Source organism: Neopsephotus bourkii, unplaced genomic scaffold (assembly GCF_033783945.1).
Source record: "Neopsephotus bourkii isolate Nb327-2 ecotype Australia unplaced genomic scaffold, CSIRO-AGI_Nbou_v1 NB_756, whole genome shotgun sequence".
NCBI classification, from domain to species: domain Eukaryota; kingdom Metazoa; phylum Chordata; class Aves; order Psittaciformes; family Psittacidae; genus Neopsephotus; species Neopsephotus bourkii.
The window spans coordinates 1,366,376-1,373,193 of NW_026901254.1; the positions used below are offsets into that span (position 1 = coordinate 1,366,376).

General features: G+C 42.4%; 1 long non-coding RNA gene across 1 annotated transcript; it reads left to right on the forward strand.

Moving 5' to 3' along the window:
• Window positions 1-4,137: 4,137 nt before the first annotated feature.
• On the forward strand, window positions 4,138-6,312 carry LOC133213027 (uncharacterized). The gene is made up of 2 exons (XR_009725677.1): window positions 4,138-5,503; window positions 6,094-6,312. It is a non-coding gene; the product is annotated as an uncharacterized LOC133213027 (long non-coding RNA).
• Window positions 6,313-6,818: the final 506 nt, after the last annotated feature.

The following is a 6,818-nucleotide window of genomic DNA, read 5'->3' on the forward strand; positions in this document are numbered from 1 at the left end:
CTCTTGACATTCTTTACAAGCTGAAGGATAATCCCGTTATAATTTATAGTGTGTCTACCTGTTGCCCTCTACATTTTTCAAGAGAATACACTATTCTTGTCTTTCATCTTTCAGTTCTGTGGCCTGTCTCTTTATGTCACAAACTTATTTCCCCCCATCTCTGCAGTTCACTGTTCGCTGAAATGACCGCTGTCAATCTTTGTAAATTTGAGATTTTTTAAGAAGGGGAAAACATGAAAAACAGCAAGGTGCTTGGTGACAGCCAGCATGGCTTCACTAAGGGGAAACTCTGGCTGACCAGTTTGGTGGCCTTCTATGATAGGGCTACAGAGCTGATGGACAGGGGAAGAGCAGTTGATGTCATCTACCTGGACTTGTCCCACACGGCATCCTTGTCTCTAAATTGGAGAGGCATCAATTTGATAGGTGGACCACTCGGTGGATAAAGAACTGGCTGGATGGCCGCACACAGAGTTGTGATCAATAGCTCAGTGTCCAGCTGGAGACCAGTAACGAGTGGTGTCCCTCAGAGAGCGGTGTTGGGACCAGTCTTGTTCAACATCTTTGTCGCTGACATGGACAGTGGGATTGAGTGTGCCCTCAGCAAGTTTGCCAATGACACCAAGCTGTGTGGTCCAGTTGATACACTGGAGGGAAGGAATGCCATCCAGAGAGACCTTGTCACGCTTGTGAGGTGGGCTGATGCCAACCTCATGAAGTTTAACCATGTCAAGTGCAAGGTCCTACACCTGGGTCAGAGCAATCCCAGGCACAGCTACAGGATGGGCAGAGAAGAGATTCAGAGCAGCCCTGCGGAGAAGGACTTGGGGGTGTTGGTCAATGAGAAACTTAAAATGAGCCCGCTTAAGTGTGCGCTCGTAGCCCAGACAGCCAACTGTATCCTGGGCTGCATCAAAAGGAGTGTGACCAGCAGGTCGAAGGAGGTGATCCTGCCCCTTTATTCTGCTCTTGTGAGACCTCACTTGGAGTATTGTGTGCAGTTCTGGTGTCCTCAACATAAAAAGGACACGGAACTGTTGGAACAAGTCCAGAGGAGGGCCACGAGAATGATCAGGGGACTGGAGCACCTCCCATATGAAGACAGGCTGAGAAAGTTGGGGCTGTTCATCCTTGAGAAGGATGCGTGGAGACCTCATAGCAGCCTTCCAGGATCTGAAGGGGGCCTATAAGGATGCTGGGGAGGGACTCTTCATTAGGGACTGTAGTGATAGGACAAGGGGTAACGGGCTCAAACTTAAACAGGGGAAGTTTAGATTGGATAAAAGGAAGAAATTCTTTCCTGTAAGGGTGGTGAGGCACTGGAATGGGTTGCCCAGGGAGGTTGTGAATGCTCCATCCCTGGCAGTGTTCAATGCCAGGTTGGATGAAGCCTTAGCTGGCATTGTTTACTGTGAGGTGTCCCTGCCCATGGCAGGGGGGTTGTAACTAGATGATCTTAAGGTCCTTTCCAACCCTAACTTTTCTATGATTCTATGTAAATTGCAGGTCACTGTTATTGCTGGAGCTAAAATGTGAGCAGAAGCTTTTCCTAAAGCCTTAGGATTTTGAGTGGGCTAAAAAGGAATTCAGATCTAGTTTCTACTTCACAAAAGTCAATGAATTCTGTATTCCCTTGCTTTCTGTTTGCCATATAGTGTAAATCATTTGGCAAATGCCACCTGTATTCCAGAGACAAGATGTACAAATGTGTAAAGGTACTGTGCCTGCAGACTTCCTGTATGTGCACAGGGTATAGCTGATTAAGCTTAAATAATAGTGTACACAATTTCTAGGATCACACTCTTGATTCCACTGAGAAATTAATAAAGGTTGTTAATGGTTTTTAACTTTACATGTTGAACAGTTGAATTTTACAAAGTTTTATTTAAACATTCATTGTGTCAGTGTGAAAGAAACCAGCTGCGTCACGTGCCTGAGCACAAATGCACACACACGCACACACAGTAAGCCTGACTTCTTCCAGGAAATGAAAAAAAAGGTTGTTTGAATACTTTTGTTAATTATGTTTCTAATCCAGGCATCCCAGTACTGTACATGTGCTGAGCTCATGTGGAGGGAAAGGAACGATACAGAGAATTCTTAATAAAAACGCAGTCCCAGGAGGAACATGAAGCACACTGCTTAGAAATACAAAGACAGAACTTCAAATGTCCTAGCTAAGCAGATTTTCTGAATGTATTCAAGGTGGTGTTATGGTAAGTGAAGGAAACCTGTGAAGTTGCTTGGAGCTCTTTGAGAATGAAAAGTAAAACTCATTTACATTCCAGTGGATCAGTGGCAGAAATCAGAACAAAGTCCATTTTTCTGAGGAGGATCTGTGTGCACGCAGGCTACAGAGAGGTGAGACTAATGGCTCCTTTGTTGCCCAGCTTTGTGTTCTTTATCGGCAAACACAGCATCAGCTTTGGGAAATGGGGAGATGAGTATGGGGTGCAGTATGGAGCACAGAGAAGCTGAATATAAAAGCTGTGCATTTGTGTCCCAGGGAGGCAAGGCATGGAATATGCAGGGGTATTCTATCCTTTCCACAGAGCATCCTCCCCTCCCATTTACTCTCAATACAGAAGAACTGGGAGAAGAGCGGAGGATATGGGAGTTGCTGAGTAGGGAAAGGGAGGATGTCTATGGCATGCTCAACACTGGCACCTTAGAGTAGTATTGGTTTTGACAGTCATGAATCCTGCGGTGTGCTGGGGCTACAATGCTCTGCATACCTACATGAAGCAGTATCTTTTGGACCAGGAGAGCTGTGATATTCAGCCTGGTCGTTTTCAGAGCTAGAAGCTGGCAGCGGGCTCTAGTGAAGGGAGGAAGGTGACTTCATCACCTCCCTGTTCCTGCCACCCCAAGAGCCTGTCTATAAAGGCCTGAAATGACCTGCCATAGAACATCTATGAAAAACATACTTTACCTCAGAGTGGAAGTGTTCTCCAAGACACCACCACCAGATTAGTGGATTTAGACCAACTGGTTTTGCTTTCCAAGAGAAAAAAAAAAAAAGAAGATGTATCTGGATTTTAGCAATACTTTTTCTCCCTGAGGAGCCTTTTAGGGCGGAAATGACTCTGTGGATCCTGTGTTAAAATAATTAGTCTGTCACCAACCAGCTATCTAACTCATCACGAGAGTATCTAAGCAGTTCTTGGGTACAGTATTGCATCACAAAAGCTACTGCTGTCTGTCACATTCCTACAGCTCTTCACTGGCTCCAAGGGAAGGAGTTTGTACTGTTTTAGGGTTGGTTTGAAGACTTGATCATGGGAGAAGGTAAAATTGGTTCAGTCTCCAGTCAGGCTTTACAAAATTCTCGTATTTCCAGCATGAATGTGGTGTTCCTGCTCAGATTTATACTTCTAATGCTACAGCTGTTTTATCTCTAAGTCAAGACTGTCTTTTGGCACTGTAGGTGTCTAACTTCAACCCACTCTATTAAAAGCTCAGGTGATCCAAATTCCCTTTTTATAGCTGTGCATAGAGCTGCTTCTGATGACAGTGTTTTTGTGAGGGGAAAAATGAGGAATCAAATTCTCACTGTTGTTTATGATTTCAGCCTCTTTTTGAGAAAAGGTTCAGTGCACCCACATTTAAATGTAACTTAAGGATCTTCTTCCTTCCTATTTTTGAAGCTTACTGTTCATGTATTTTATGGAAGATGGATGTTAATAGCGCAGAACAGTGTGGTTGTTATCTATTATACCATGATATATTTACTGAGAAAATTTTAATAAATAAACCACAGGCTTGAACCCCTGAACCCTTCCAAACCAGCCAGTTCCCATGGGGGGTTCAGGAGTTTTTTATGGATGGATACTGTGTTCTCATGAGAATTTTATTAGAGCTCATAGACTCAAAACTGACTAGCAAGAGAATTTATGAGGTTACATGGGAACTATCACATCTTTCATTCCAACACCCTGTGAGTTTATAAAATGAACCCTTCCTTAAACTGTGTTATTAAATAGAAGAGTTTTAATGCAACTTTAATGAAGTATCTAATGTCATCAATATTTCTCGTCAGTCAGCGCAGCTGGTTAATTTTACCAGCTTTTCAGTTTTCAATTATCCTGGGTTAGAGTGTTGGGTAAAGGGGTTTTGCTAAAAATTGAAATAAAGGCGGGGGGGGGCATAAGTTCATAAATGCATCAAAGAACGCTTGTCAAGATGGATAATAGGAAGGGTGAACAGTGTCTGCTGTGTATTTGCTTAGCCTCTATTCTGTTTACTCTCCTGAATACTCTCTAAAATTCCTCTTGCTGTTTTGTTTAAATTTAGAACAATGTTGAAGTTCTGTAGCTGCTCATTATCCCACTTGAAATTTAACTTAAAATGTTATTTTGCATCATGTAGTTCAGCTGGAAAGCTGCCCAAGACAAGAATTGAGGTCTGTGGTAGTGAACTACAGAGGAAGTGGTCTAAGCAAGACTCCCTTCTGGGGATATTCCAACATTTTATTACATTGTGTGTACTAATGAGTAGAGCAAAGGACTGAGAGCCAGGAAGGGCAGTTTTAATCAAATGACTCATGATACGGCCTTCAGAAAAATACGTGACCTTGTAAATCAGCCATCTTAGCTGTAACAGTGGGTAAAAATAGGGGCTCAGTGTAGACTTCAATCAGAGATACAGATGTGCCTGCTTCAGCCTCATTCATGGTCTGCATTTTTTGTTCCTCTGCTTTGGAAGAGACATCATGGGAAGACAGAAGATCTTCTTTCAGCTACTGCAGAGAAGCTCAAATCAATGTTGGTGTGTATTCTTCCTTGAACAAGAGCTTTTAAAATTATCAGGTGGAGGCCAGTCCTTTGCTCAGTCTGACTTACCTGTGAGTGATCAAATGGTCAGGGTGGTGATCAGGGACACCAGGCACAAGGAGGATGAAGAGATGTGTTTTGAAAGGTGGGTTCAAATTGGATGTGGTGCTGGTGCAGTTTGTCTCACCAGTTGGAGCTGGGAGACTAGCAGGACAGCAGTTTGGGACACTGGAGCCCAAATGATGTTCTTTAATTGGTACATGAAGTGCATTGGGTTTCCAAATGACACTGGAAACGCTGTCTTGGCCATCACCCCAACAAACTGTGGTTGTTTAAGATGTCACAGGCCTTTTTTTCAATCAAAGGTAGAGCTTTGGTACCTGGCTAGTCTGATCTATTTAAGAGAAGCCTGCTGCTGCTGCTGCTTCCTGCAGCTTCAGCTACCTGTGTTAGTCCTTTCGGCTATCTCACATCATGACCCCAGAACTCCACCTGCAGAGCTTCAGGCTCTCAGCAGTGTGTGAAAGCATTCACCTGTCCCCAAGATCCTTTTGGATGGAAGGTGTGTTACAGAAGTATCAAGAGCTACATATCCTGTTTCTTTATATTTCGGGCCCTAAAAAAGGAACAGGACTGACTCACTTTACCAAATTTTGAACCATCCCGCTTAATTCAGTCCCGTGTTACACATCTGCCTGACTGTTCTTCATAAATGAGACAGAAAAAACCTGGTGAGGTTTGAGTGCTACCTGATCAGCTTTCACACCTCAAAGCCCTGGTGTGATGGCCCTATGTGACACAGGGCGTCAAAATATCGTTGGTTCTTAGTCTATGGACTTAGCAGAACTGCATTTTTATGATGATCGTTCAAGCATAGGGAAAGCATAATAAACGCATCTCGTGTCTCTAATCTTTACTATCTCAGGACAGGAAGGAATAGGCACGTAAGATACTGTACTGCCTTTGGTAAATCAATTGATCTGTGTATTTTCAGATGTTTCTGTAGAACAGGTTGACAAAGCCTCTTGTGCTTCAGAGAGATAGTATCCCTGAACTAACATTCACTGATCCTGTGAAGATTAAAATAGGAGGAAATAGCATACAAACAGGACTACAAATCATTGAAATTATTTAATAAGAGAAAAGCATTAGATTGGCTCAAAACCAGTCTGGAAAGGCTCTTTGTTGAGCTTACCAAAGTAACCACATAGCCAGAAATAATTTCTGGCCTCATTTTTTATATTTTATGTACTTGTATGAATTTGTTTTTTTTTCTGTTTGACATTTCCTATTCACTGGCGTATTTTCTTTTTCTGTTTAGGTTCATGTGGGCACAGCAGTTTGGGGTTGGATCATTATTCCTCAAGTTCTGCAGCAGTTAAGAAGAAAATATAGAAACAATTTAAATTTCCATGACATCAGCAGAGAAAAAGCTTTGAAGATACAGGGAACTTAAGAACTCAACTCATGGCACTTTTAGCGGAAGTTGCATGCTTTGAACATCTCCATAATAAATAACTGCCATGTGGGTGATTTTTCATTTCCTTAAAGATTTGCATCATACACTGCTTGGTTCTAATTTTGCATAAAATTTTCTTACCATAAACAAGGAACCAATCAATGGAAGTACCAATATTTTTCTCACCAAAACATGTTCCTATACAACAAATACAAATGTAGTCAGTGGATGGAGGGTGCACTACAGAAGTATCAAGAAGAGCTACATATCCTGTGTCTTTGTGGTACAATGTGGCACAATCTGTGGTACAGTGTCAGGCCTCTAATGGACTAATGGGAACATCCTGGTTTTCTTGTATTCTTTAACAAGAACTTCATGTTTGTCTCTTTTTATCAGCATAACATGAACAAAGAGATCCGTTTTGTCTCTCTGAATGCCCACCGGGTTCTCATTGGAATATGTTGCAAACAGTGCCATAAACTGTCAGGAATGGGTGAATAACAGTTTTCATGGGTATATTTGCTGCCTTTGGCAAGTAACAAATTGTTCCCCTCGTAACAGATAGTCATATTGCTGGTTATCTGTAT